We start from the raw sequence: 14,755 nt of genomic DNA, 5'->3' as shown, positions 1-14,755 counted from the left end.
GCATTTAAACATGTTCTAGTAGAAACCCAAAATGCAAGTATGAACCTGGAAAAAAGCTCAATAGGTTTCCTTTAATTAAACAGTCAACTGAGTATCAGCAAAAAATGTTACCCAAAGGCAACATCAGTCATCAGATGGTTGTATTAGTGTACAAAAATGAATGTTGTTGAATCAAGAAAAAAAAAAAAAAATAGCTTGACTGGTTTAACCAGTAGTTATATTTTACTGCATATGTCAAAGGGCTCTTATAGCTACTCAACCGTCATCTGAAGATGTTATATTTCTACTGCAGGACTGTCATTAAGGTTTTCACAGTCACCACTCTCTCTCAAGAGACTGATACAATCAATACCTGTCTCTCTTCAGCCTTCAGTTGGTGATTCTTCCATCTGTAGTCATGAACAGTGAACTTTTAAGACTCCACCTTCCTTTTTATGGATGATACCAGCTGTGTTTAAACGTATTGGGCTTGGGGTTACACTCATCGTTTGGGTATCAAAATTACAGACATTTTTAAATTAATGTTTTTTTTTATTTCTATTCCACTGCAATTGTGTACAGTAGCTCTATACTCTGTTAAACCTGAAGGACCACAGAGGAAGGATGTGTTTTACTTTTGTTTCTCTTGGATTTTATTGATTGTAACCAGTAAAGGCAGGAGGATAACATAACTGCAGAGACCTTCACTGAGGACACATTTTTGTAAAGAAATACACACAAATCTGAAAAGCAAAAAGCAGCATCCTTCTCCTTTGCTCCCCACTAAATATATTCATAAACCTTGGATCCAGACCAAGTGCAACGAATGAATCAGACATCTTTCCTGCATATGCGACAATAGACTTTCTATTAGAAGAAGCAGGGAAGAGCAACTGTCATCTTGTCTTAAAGAAAAGTGCCATTGAGACATGATTAGGCGGCTGAGCCAACATGACTACAAAGGCACGAGAATCACTGCAGAGAATCAAAACGCTGGGAAAAAATGTAAGACAGCTCATCAAGGTGCATTTTGAATGGCAGGCAAGCAGAGGTACATCATGTATATGCCAACTTGTTAGGATGAGTATCTGACACAATGAGGAGAATGAGGTGCTGTCTCCTCGGCTCTTTGTAACACAAGGACACATACAATACAGTGTGTCTGCGCTTAATTGGCTGTCGTCTCCGCTCACTGGGGCAGAAAACAGAGAGAGAGGGAAAGAAAGAGCAACCTGGAATGACAGAACGATCATCCTCATTCATGTCCTGGTAATTGATGCCCATATACTTGGGACAGATTATGGTTTATAACAATGAGTATAATCCGCAAAGCATTATAAACACACTTAATAGGTCCTTATTCAACCATTAAGTGGCAGCTTTCCCTCCATAAATTCCTTGTGGGAGATTTAATGAAGTCATTGCTTGCATGCTTATAAAACAGGAAGTGGCTAATAAGCATTCATTTATCTAATTGCTGCCAAATGACTGTGAAGACTTTATTATTCACAGCAATATCCAAGGCGGACCTGGTTTTACACGGTCACTCACCTTTTCACCTGCACTAATATAGTCTCATAGTCCAGTCACTGCTGGACACATCCCCATAGTCTGGTTCCTTCTTATCTGAGAAGTAACTTTGTCACTGTGTGGTCCAAAGGGGTAGCACTTATTGTGGCAATCTCGAAGATTTCGGTCCTGGCAAAGCAAATGTGTTCAACATAACATTTTTTCCCAGATTCAATAGCTAGGTTTACCAGTGTTCATTGCAGCATAATGCCCAGGCGCTGTGGCGTGCTGGAGCTCCTCAACACCAATGAAGATGTCCTTGGGCTGTCCATGGCTCAGGATCCTCACAAAAACCCCTTCCAGGTCTCTGCCACAGGTCCATGTCATTGGTTCGACAGCCCATTGGTTCGACATCCCATTAGTCCGACTGTCCGCGGTGCTGAACGGCTCGCGGCGGGCGTATGGTGCGCCGTGACCAGCTTGAGGCGGAGCAGGCTCACAGCTTATGTGTTTGTCACTTTCTTTTTCATTTTAACCTACACCATGATCTTTTCCTGACCCTAACCAAGTGGTTTTTGTGCCTAAACCTAACATCCACAAATCTGAAAACAAAGCAAAGGACAAGTTAGGACAATTACAATATATGCTTAACTTAATCCCAGTGTGTTCATTCTATTTTAATGTCAGTCATAAATTAGCTAGCTGGCTAGAGCTATCGTAAGAAAAAAAAAAAAAAAAAGTTTAGCTAGCTTAGCTATGATAAGCTACCTTGGCGATTAGCTAATTCACTTGGGTTTAGGACAATGGTTAGCTATGTAGTTTAGCTACATAATGTGGCTTGCTGCCAGCCAACTAACTGCATGAAACTCATAGCTACTATGACATGACTCAAGCAATTGCGTTTAAGCAGCTAGCAGTAGCTAGCTAGCTAGCTGGCTAGCTGAATAGCCACTAGCACACTTACCTTCGACATGCTACATCAGTGATGCACTGAGAATCAACGTCTTCTCCATTCTTCTTCAGAAGGGCAACCATTTTCTCTTAGGACATGAAGGGGAGCTCACTTTTCACGACGTGGTAAGCTGTGTTCACTAATTTTTCCACTCGTTGGATGGTCTCCCTGTTGGTGCGCTGGGTCCAGACATGAAGCAGCCCCTTTGATGGGTTGTCTGCAACCCGCTTTGCCAGCACACATTGCAAATGGTGGCAGCTTTTGTCGTGTGTGTGTAACGCCTGCTTTCTGTAGTTTGTTGTCCCATTGAAAAACAAGCCCATTCGGTCAGCTTTGGCTGGGAATCTGCAGCAAACTAAACAGTACATGGCAGTACCATCCACCTCCTCCACCCAGGTGTACTCCGTTTTATAATAATACATTTTATTTAAAAAGCGCCTTTCTCAACACTCAAGGACACTTACAGAGCATTAAAAACACAATTAAATCACAAAACACAATTAAATCACAAGAGGCAAGGAACCCTCTCCTTCTTTTCTTAGCCTCATACACATTCTTTGACATCATTTTCGATTATCTAGTAGGCTATTTCAACTGAAAGTTTTACTGACTGAAAGTTAAGAGTTTTACTGAGGTAATGAGTAAGTTAGCTTTAAGAACGTTTCACTGAGCTCTGACCTGTGACGCATGGTGGGGTTAAAAAAAACTTAACAAAAAAAAACCTAATAGCATCACTGGCCCATACTTTTTGATTGGCCCTGGGCCATTGGGCCATTGGGCCATTGCTTATGTCGAACCCTGGGTTTAATACTACAGGTCCCAGAGTTCTGTGGGCAGCAAAACAAACTATTCTGTGATTCTATACTGCGCACGACATGAGTCTGTGGACAGCAGGGCACAGTGAATGGAGCTGCCATTTCTGAAAATGTTAACAAACAAGTCATCATTCCACTTAACACGAAACATTTCTACTTACTAGGTCATTAACTCTCCTCATGAACACAGTACACACGACCCCATTTGAAGACAGCATTCATGCTTCTCTCTCCCCTCCTTTCCTGTCATGTCTTCACTGTCTACTGTACTAGTATAATAACGGTAGAAAATAAAGGTATAGAATAAAGGTTAAGGGAGATGTCAATCAATTTCAGTGTGTAGACATCCACATAAAGTACTCTAAGAAGTGACAACAAGCATAAATGCTTATTTTTTGTTGGTACATGTATTTTCATAATCATTTTTAAAATTTCAGAAATCACTAAGTTATTACTGAAAGTTACAGTAACATTATCCTTCTATGTTAGAGTTACTTCCAACTCATCCACTCATTTCCTTAATGCAATTTTAAGGATTTAAATGGTTGACCCTCTAATCACATGCCCACCTTCAACATGTTCACTAGTTTGCTCATAATTTATTAAACATAGTTTAATTAAATTTTTCCACCTGATCTGAGGTCAGTCTGCTAAACAGATGTGTCCAACAGATGTCCAATAGGTGCACTGATGAGTTTTCTCACTGACTGGAGGGAAAAACAGGAATGACCTTTTCTTTGACCTTCTTACAACAGGAAACTTAGTGGAACTGAACTAAACACCGCTGAGTTACAGTGTTATGAAAGTGTGCAAAACATCCAAGGCTGAATACACCAAGACAAATATACAGTATGTGCGTACAATTAAGAGAAGGGACGAGATTAGTCTGTTTTCATGTTTTGATCACAACCAACAAACTAAACCTGGTGTGATGGTAATAAGGAACCCTAAAACATGGCAGCTGTATTTTACAAAGGTGGTTAAATAAATGGCAAAACATACAAAACAAATCAGGACCTTTTCCTGCATAGTGCCAGAGAGGTCTGTCTGTCTGCAGGTCCACATATTAACACTCTCTAAGTGTGAGATTAAGACGGTCATTAATCTTCCAGGCAGCAGTGGCTTATGGGAAAGGCCAGACAGCCCAGGGCTAAGTGATACATGTACCTTGTCAAGACTCCTGATGGAGGGATGGATGGGTGGACACACTCTCTCTCTCTTTCTCTCTCTCTCTCTCTCACACACACACACACACACACACACACACACACACACACAAACACACTTATCCACCTCACCTGGCCAATAAGATAGGAGAGGTGAAACTTGGTATAAATCAGCACTAAAATTACTGCAACAACTAAAATTACTGAAACTTTTGATGTTACTTTATGAACATCTTCAAAGCAGTGGAGATAATAATTCTCACTTCCTACAGTGTAAACATTGTATTCTGTTGTTTACACCGATCAGCCAAAAGATGTCAATACCATCGATCATTTTGTCACAATTCAATGTTCTGATGGGAAACCTTGGTTCCTGGCATTCATGTGGATGCCACTTGATGCGCTTCACCCACAGATCAAGTACATCCCCTCATGGTAACATCACTCCCTGATGGCAGTCGCCCCTGCCAGCAAAACAATGCGCTATGGTACACCATAAATTCAGGAATGGCACCAGGTCATTGGTAGTGCAGTCTTCTGTGGGCTGCGAGGTAGGGTACCAGCACGTCCCAAGGATCCTCGATCAGATTGGGATCTGGGAAATTTAGAGGCCAGGTCAGTGCCTTGAGCTCTTTGTCACATCCCTCGGGCCATTCCTGAGCAGTTTTTGTGGTGTGGCATGACACATTGTCTTGCTAAGGGGGGCCACTGTCATTGTCGAGTGCCATTGCCATGAGGGGGTACTTGGTCTGCAACGGTGTTTGAGTGGGTGGTGCATGTCCAGTGGCATCCACATGAATGACAGGGCCCAAGGTTTCCCCTCAGGACACTGCACTGTAATGAGAGGATCATTGTTACTTACGTCACCAACCTTTGGTTGTAATCTTTTGGCTGATCAGTTTGGTCTTGTGTCTGTCTGCAGATCTGGTGACTGTTAAAAATCTATTGAATCCTGAAACTGATATTCCCTACTTTTGTTTGGAGTAGTATACAGTTATGAAGCATTCGGGACAGTGATGCTTCCTCTTACAACCTTTTCTGTGCCACAACTGCAGTGATAAACAACTTCAGTCACCTGCTGCTTGTTCCTGACACAGAGGTCAAACTCTGCCTCAGAATCTGGAACAGGTTTCTGTACCACATCCAGTGCCAATAAAAACACCTACTTTATCAGAGAGCTCTCGTTGCACAGTTTTTCAGTCTGTGAAGTCTTTGTGTGTTTGCAATGCATCTCAGTTAATCTCTTTCTAATTATGGACCGTTTTGTGCTCTCTAATTGTGTGGCCAGATTGGTTTAGGCTCTGGTTTATGGTAGGCAGCCACTGGAGTGAGGCCAGGAGAAATACAGATGGAGATCACTATGTTTTGATTATTTTGTGCATCAGTGGTGTGTTTTGTATTATATATTGTTATACTGTATATTGCCGATGTATGTATGCTTCTCTAAAGTATTTTCGGCTTGACGCAATTTTTTTTCTCTTTGATGAAAATAAATGTACCATGTCTTATGCCATTAGTAGCACTTAACGCTGAAATAATGCTATCCATGCAGTATTTTAGGAGGGTAATTACTCACATATGACATGGCTCTCTCTTACCTGCTGGGCTCCTCTTTGTAAAGCAGGGTGCTCTTCCAGGCGATTCTGTTCTGTGTCCGTACCTGAAGGAGATGAAGGTCTATTGTTTTTTGTTTTTGCAAAGCAGGAGCAGAAATCTGGGAAATATATTCGTAGTGTTTATGAGTTTGTGTTTGTTGAAATATAGTCATTGTTCAGCAGAAAATCTATAAATCTATAGCTTAAATATCAGCCTGTCGACATTGGGCGTTCAAAAAAATCCTGTAGCTCTTACACTCAACGCTCCCAAACTTGTTTCAGATAATGGTAATGTCAATCATACATCAGTGGGGTTTTTCTGGTGATGTAAGAAAAACTGGCTGACAGAGTATAGTAGTTTCAGTATCTCAATACTTTATGAAACAGCTGGCAGGAGGCGCATATTAGGTGAGGCAAGAAAAGATAGCTTAACAATAAAATGCAAAACTTTTTACCTCTGTTGTAAATCCACAGCGTCATCAATTAGGGAACGTCTCAACTTTTGGGCTAAATCTGTGATTTCCACACCCTTCTGAGCCCATCTAAATGTTGGTTTGCACAAATTTATTCAGACCTAATAATCATTGTGAAGTAAATATTGACTGCACAATGTAGTGGCGATAGAATAATGACACCATCTGCATTTAGACTGGTTCGCTTTTCTGTCTCAAAGAAAATTAATACTAGATTTACTGCACAAAGGTCAACCATTGTGCAGCCAAAACAGCTATCTTCAGTTATCAAAGAGGATCAATGTAAGTTCTTTGCAGTTACTATCCCAAGTAACAAAAATGGTGGACAGAATTAACTGTGGGAAACAAAATGCAGTGTGCTGTGTTGTTAGTTGCTAGGCTCTCAGGAAAACAGAAAATGATCAACGAGCAAGCAACAATAATACCACCCGGAAACACTGCGGGGGAGTTCCACTTTTCCACTCTGTTTCCACTTGATTGCTGGGTTTTAGTTACATATCAGATATTAGGTAGTCAAGTTGTTTGATCAAAGGTACTTCTCGACCACTGACACATGAAAGCAAGGTTTTAACATATTTATGCACCAAGATTTCACCCTTTGGTGACCCATTATGATCAAATGCTTAAAGGGCTATTTTGCAGATTTTTAACCAGTTTTGCATCATAACAATGTAGGTAGTATGTGTAAATGAACATGTGACAAAAACCTCCCTCCATCTTACCAGAGCCTTACCAGTGCAGCTCCAATCTAAAGTCTAGAGTTGTTGCTTCAACTACCGATTGTACTTCCACATTTTAGCCTCCTGCCACCAGAACACAAAGAGTACACCCAGTTCAAAAAGTAACACTAAGCAGTGTTGATCAAATATAGACCAAGATTCTGTTATTGTATTGCCTATTTTACATCTAAACTGTCTTCAGAGATGTATTTTAGTGCACTGTTTGGCTGTAATACAAGAGTTTGTGAACAGGAAGTGGGCAACATACTGTTTCCTGAGGCTGAAAATACTGAGATTAAATGGTAAAACTAGGCAGTGCTGATAAAGTTTCACTCAGGATTGTGTTACTACCGAACTGTTTGTTACCAGCCAGCTGCCATATTGTTTCCTGTAGTAAAACTGCCAAGCTCGCATTACGTCACCCACCAGCAGGAGCATATTGGTCCAGTGCAGCACAGTGCATTCTCATAGTTGAAAGTTTTCAACCTCTTGAGTAACAGTGAATGCCACAGCCACTTTTTCCTCCTGTTCCTCTGCTCATATAACACCTATTTCAAAAGTATTTGTGTCTTTCTACTGCAGCACAGTCGGCCCAGTTTTAAGAAAAGACCATATTTTCAGTGGTGAAATACCTCGTTAAGAGGGTTCTTTACTTTAACAAAGGAAAAAAAATGCAGCTAACGCACTACTTCTAATTTTGAACTTAAAAGACACTGAACAGGTCAGGAAAATTATTTGTAGTTTCAGCACAAATAATACTTCTACTGGCCTTCAGAAGCCCAAGCTGAATGTAGCAGCTCATCTTGCAGAGAATTAAAAAAAGAAAAGAAAAACACATTCACCTTCTGTCTCAACCGCAGTAAACAAACCCAATGATCTGAATAACAGCGAAGCAAATGAGTTTCATTTGGTTAAAAAAAAAAGTTGCCAAAACACTGCAAATAAGTTTCTCCAAACGGATGTTCAGTAATCATTTGGTAACTGCCTTGATTCAGCCAGTGATGCAGATTTTTTTCATTCTAGCCAAGCACTGTGTAAAACCAATTATTCGAGTGGAGAATTGGTATCGCTGCCTTCCCTGTCCCTTCACCACAAATGCAAATGGGATTAAATGTTGCAAAATAGCATTCGGTGTTGAACAGTGATGCATTGGTGAGAGTATCATATCTGGCCGCAGCCGGTGTGTTTAGGAATTTACAGTATGAGGGCTCGGAAGGTGAGTGGTAGCATATTGCTCAGCTTTTGTGTCTGTGTGTGTACATTTCTTACTATCTCTTAAACACACACACACTTCCAAACACACTCAGACACTCAAAGAGGCGTACTGTAGGAGAGGATGGGATTTACTGTCTAAAAATGGCCAAAGAGGAGGAGGAGGAGGAGGAAGAGGAGGAGGGGAGGAGACCAAGACAGCGAGAAGATATGTGGAAATGTAGCTAGCGAGCGAGGAAGGGGATATATTTCTCTCTGAGCTGACATGGAAAGGAATAAGAGGAGAAGAGGACAAGTCAGGAGGGGGAGAAAAATGAGGGAGACAGAAAATTAGAGAGAAAAATAAAAAACTGAGAGAAGTGGCTGAGTGCAAAATCAAGAAATGCAGGGGAAACCCGGAGAAACAGAAAATAAGCTGTCATTTTTTAAGTGAGATTTATATATTTGTAGGACAACAACGATGAACCAATAACTCAGATCATTTATTTAAGCCCGAGTAAAAAGGGAATGTCCATTTTTCTTGTTATGTTAGGGGCTCTGCAAGTACACACACACACATACACACACACGGACACAGCACGCACACAAGGTCTGGCCCGACTGAAAGGCGGATGGCACAACAATCTCCAGGGCACAATGCTTCACTCCACCCACTCATCTCCGCTGAGACGATTGAGAGAAGAAGAGAGAAGGGGGAAAAAATAAAGAGGTGGGGGGGGGGGGGGCAGAGAGCTATAATAAAAAAAAAAGCAGGAAAGAAAGAGTGAGCTTAAGGAAAGAAGGAGATGAAGGAAAGGAAAGTGGAGAGGATGGGGGGAGGAGGATGACACAGCGGAGAGAAGAGAAAGAGGAGTGTATGTTTGCGTCACATCTGCAGTGGAGGAGAACTGCCTGACAGCCATCAGACGCCTGCTGAATGACAATCTCCTCTCCTCTCTCAGGTGGCTGGCTCATCCCTCCTTCCTATTCTTTCTTTTCTTGGAAGAAAACACTTTGCTTTGCTAGCCCTACAACGTCCTTGAAACTGCACCGGGCTTACTGCGCCGGTGTGATTTCACACCTGGCAATCCATCTTTTCTGAGACAATATGAGCTTCTGTAGCTTGTATGCTGAGCCGATACCACGTCATCACGGTCGATAAACTATTACTGTGGAATCGGTGCTCAGTGTGAAACATAGATTGAATACAGTCAAGGTCCACCTGGTGTAATTTACAGTCATCTGCTGCCACAGCGCTGAAGCAATGTGTAACAATGGCCTTGTTAATGGTGACAACTATGTGGCTAAAGAGTTTTTTTACAGCCCGCAAGTGCAATCTCCAAATTGTTATTGGCGGGTTAATGGGTATCAACATGGGTAATCTTTTTTGTGATGTGTGTCGTCAAAGCAACGGTGTGACATTTTGGAAAAATATGCTTGTTTGACGTCAATCCCACAGTCTGTTGAAAATATCAATATTAATTAATCCTCAATTAGGTCCAGGATGTGTTTAGCACAAACACTGAAAGCAGGAGGAAGGCGGTTAGCCAAAAGTGGCTCCATCAACAGTACAAAATAAAAATCAATAACATGGTATATCCTGTTTCCTATTGTGGAAATGACATGGTTAATATGCTTCATACCCCCCTGTGCAGATGTGCCCTAGAGAGCTTGAGTAAAGGCTCATTTATAGTCCATTAATGTACGAAAATAGATATGCTCATTTCAAATATTGTGAACATCACTGCCCTCATACTTCCATGAGTCCTTTATGTTGATGTAGATACATGCACTATGGCACTAGAGGGGAAAGTCAGCAACAAAACTGGTGATGTTGAAAGGGGTCGTTATAGTGTAGCCTTTAACAGAGGTAGTGATGTAGATGGTGGTAGTCTGTGAGGCTATTGAATACATTGTGCATGGGGACGTTCAATTCGTTCCGTTCCACCATATTTAAAATGCCTTTGTCTATCCTACAGTCGTGTCTTGCTGGAACTACACTACACCGCATCCATGATTTCCGGTGGTACTGCTCCTGCCATTTTTCCAAATTGCATCAGGAGGAATGTAAAAAAGCAGCAACAGAGACATAGATGAATTCGCTGGGGAGATAATGACTGGTAACTTTACAAAAATTTGATATCAGGGAAATATCATCCATCAACTTTGACTATGTTTGAGAACCAAGCGTCATGATGCGATCAGAGAGTCAGCTTCATCCCACCACAGTCCTCAGATAATTCTGGTGAGTATGGAGGCAGAGCAGGGAAGGTCTGTGTTGGCAACAGGTTAGCAGACAACAAAGTCCAAAAAGGGGGCAGACGTGTAAGAAAAAACAAAAACAGGCAGAGATCATGAACAAGCAGGTAGACAGGACAATGGCTGGAACAGTATGTCTAAATAAACCCAGTACTATTCAAACCAAAAAACTTATCTACATGTGCCACTTAGCGTTTCTTGCATCTGCATAAAATCCAGATGTGATTTCAGATATTCATTGATTTACACGCAGACGTATAAAGGTGTCCAAGCTGGCCAGATCACAAAGCTGATCACAATGCATCTTTGTTTTTCTCGGGCAACATGCAAAATGGGTCAGCACTATTCCTGTACAGAAGGCAGGGGTAATGCACCTGGAGTAAAAAATGCCAGGAAAAGAGGAACTTCAGCACAGTTTAGTTACAATGATTAACAGTTAGCAATAGCTAGCAAGCTAACAACTATCCATAAACTAACTCCAACACATTGTTGAATCATATTAATAAACAACAAATTTCCAACACAGGTGTCATATTGTGGACTAAAGTCAACTTTTAAGTCCAGTACAGACCAAAGAGTTGCGACAAGTTGAAACCAATACAATGAGATGAGGCGGTGTATTGTCTCCATAGCGTCAGTTGTCTGTACTTCCGACTTTTCAGGTACAAGTAATGACTGAGTATTTTGGGGGTCTTTTTTTAGTGTGTGTGTGTGTGTGTGTGTGTGTGTGTGTGTGCATGGGTGCAGATCTGATGACAAGTTTGGGGGGGACACAATCAGTTGTGATTTTTTTTAATTGCACACGTGCAAATCATGCCCACAGAGCGCTTGAGATTGCCAGCATATTTCACGATTTCATAGAGGCTCATCACCATCACAAGTCATTCAAAAAGCACTACAAAGAGAATCATATGCTTACCTTTACTGTTTATTTCTCTTAAACAGCCAGTAGTACATGGAACCAGCCATCACCCTCCTTTTCACTGCTTCGCTGTTAGTTAATGCTACTTCTAGTTTCAGGGTCTCAGGCATGTTATGTCCACTCACGTTCTCATCTCTCGCCTCTCACGGATTCCCATTTCTCCTCATCATCTTCCCTTTCTCCCAGTATATAGGACTACTGTATACATTTGTTCAATTTCAATCATTTAGGCTATTTAGAATTGGGGGGGGACAATTTGTGTTTTTCAGAATTTGGGGGGGACTTGTCCCCCCATCCCCCCTGGGATCTGCACCCATGTGTGTGTGTGTGAGAGAGAGAGGTGCACATTCAGCCAATATTTCAGCCAATAAGTAAAATATTTGTCTTTTAAATGTAGAGGAGGCAAAGTAATACGTTTCTCAAAAATTATACTCAAATAAAGTACAGATACTCAAAAACTGTACTTAAGTACAGTGCTTAAGTAAATGTACTTTGTTACTGTCCACCACTGCCAGTGTGTGATTGGTCCCATACCACTTATGCACTTTTGTTTTATTAACCCAAGAGACTGTCTCTCACATTAAAGCAATGTTTTATATTTATAATTGAAATACAACTCTGCAACCAGCGCTGGCTCCCATTGGCTGCTTAAATCCGACACTGGTACATGGAATGTGCTTGTTGTACACTGCTTTGGATGAAAGTTTCAGCTAAATAAATGTAATGTAATGAAAAGAATAGCCACATATGCTACTTGCACCTTGCAAGTCCTGTATCAAGTCAGAGGCATGCGAAGAGTGCAGGTCATCCTCCTGGACTGCCAGCACCTTCTACGCAATCATTTTAATTAGCTTCCATTAGGATGAAGGTTTTACCTCTTTAAAAGTGGCCCTAACAGGTATATGAAGTCATTTATTACTTCAGCTACTGGCATTTAAGCGGAATGTAATTTGGCCTGTTACCAGCTGCAGATGTGTTATGTCTCTTCTTTTCTGGCTTTTTTTTTTTAAAGTTTTCTCTAGATAGTGTTGGTGGCAGTGATACTGACGACAGTGGCGGTCATTGTTACAACAGTGACGTTAACCTTTTATGTATTAATTACCTATTGTGAGACAAATTGGCCCTTAGGGACATTTAACTGCCACTTGACTCAGCTTTGTACTTAGGATAGAATACCTTTCAGTAGGCTGGTAGTTGTGGTGGTATCACCTGTTTTTTTATCCTCTTAAACACCCAAGGTTTCTGACTAAATCTCAAGGAGAGCTGCAGCTACAGCTTCGGGAGAATCTAAAAAAAAGATGAGCCAAACGTTAGCTGATTGACAAATAGCAGTTAAGTATAGCTCACTGATTGGAACACAGTTTCTGCTTTCGAGGAGCTCAAGTTTAAAACAGCCACCTCTTTTTTTTTTTTCCAGAACTGTCATCTGTCTGGGCTGTCAGTGCAGCCATGTTTATTTGAGTCTCGTCACCGTTAATTAAAAGGAGCAGATGATGACATGCTGCTCTGTGGTGGCTTTAACAATTCTTAGCAGGACAGGAATCAATGCTTAAGCCATTCAAGTTGTCCTTCTCACATAATTTAAAGTCAGCTCATGAAGGGGCCTGCTAAATGAAACCCATTAACAACAATTCTGCTCTTGCTTGTCCATGATGGATTTTTGACAAAACAATTTTGTTGGTTTCTTGGAAGTTGTTGCCTGAAAGTTATTTAGCAGAACACTTTCAGCTTTCCAGTTATTGCTTTGGATTGTCATCTTGTAAATAACCGTGAGGCTGAGATTTTGACATGTCAAGAAAAAAAAAAGATTTAATTTTCATAGTTCATTGATTTGTGTGTCCTGGTGTTTAATGAGAAGGTACAATGACTGTAGCAGAGAAAATAAACCGCTGTGTTGCAGTCTTTGAGACTATAACACTGCAGAAATGTCACACCTCCACAGAAACAACTCACCTCGGAGATTTTTCCACTCCCACAAGGTGTTCCTTTTTAAAAGTTTTTATTGTGACTGAAATTGCAAAAGAGTAAAGAATTTACACAGGAGACTGAAGTGATTAGACCCCATCCTGACAATTAATTAACAACCTGTGAAGACAGCAGATGACTATTTTCCCCTGGTGGTGCAGGATCTACATGCTGAGAGGACTGCAGAGACTTCCTGCAAGTGACCAATGAAATGATGAAAAGATCTCATTAGTACACCCAGTCACACAATCACAAGACACCTCGCTTGTAAAAAGTGTATGCGCATGCATACAGTAAAGCCTGGCACACACACACACACACACACACACACACACACACACCTGAAATATCAGTTTATATAGATTAGAAAGTGTGTAGTTCTTCACAATCTTTTTAAAGCTCTGATATCTAGCCTATAGATTTTGCTTTTAGTCTGTCCACCACTTTCATCCTGATAGAAATATCTGCCATTGGATCGCCACGAAATCTGGTACAGATTTATGCCACCCTCCCTAACACATAGTCTGGCTCACAGGATGTAAACTGTGGGAGTAAGCCCGTCACTGTCCGCCTATTCAGATGGTGACATGCTTCCAAAATCCCTATTGCATAGCCAGACTTATCTCCACACCTCATTTAAGCACTGTGCATGAAACATCAACCTCAGTGCGAGCAACAAAACCAAAATGACTTGTAACTTTTATATGTGGCCTTTTCTCTTGCAGGGATTTAGTACTGTAATGCCAGGGCTTGCCTCTCCACAGGATAAACCAACCAGGTCATCGAAATCCGGCACTTGGGCAGTGACTTCCGGCTTCAGACATGGACATAAAACGCAGTCCTTTAACAACAGCATGATATGCAACCCGTTGCAATTATAGTTTAGAGGGAAATACTGTGGGACAAAAGGCAAGTTAAGGCAAGTGGGGTGGGTAGCAGGGGTGGTGGACTGGTCCAACAAACACCGACTTTCACCTGGGAGAGCGGTGTTTGCATCCTGCAAGATGATAAACCCTGTTCTTTATTCCTAGACCCAACCACATGCTTTTGTTGCCTAAACCCAACCACATGCGTTAGGTATTGAAGGAAAAAAACATTAATCTGTGGTTTTATACCAGTGTAGTGTGTTTATTCTGACAGAGACTGAACGTTAAATTTCCTGTGAAAACGGAAGTGTATTTTAAAAGTTGTATCTAACAGGCAGAACTTG

This window comes from Epinephelus lanceolatus, chromosome 14 (genome assembly GCF_041903045.1).
Source record: "Epinephelus lanceolatus isolate andai-2023 chromosome 14, ASM4190304v1, whole genome shotgun sequence".
NCBI classification, from domain to species: domain Eukaryota; kingdom Metazoa; phylum Chordata; class Actinopteri; order Perciformes; family Serranidae; genus Epinephelus; species Epinephelus lanceolatus.
Note: the sequence above shows the minus strand (reverse complement) of the source record.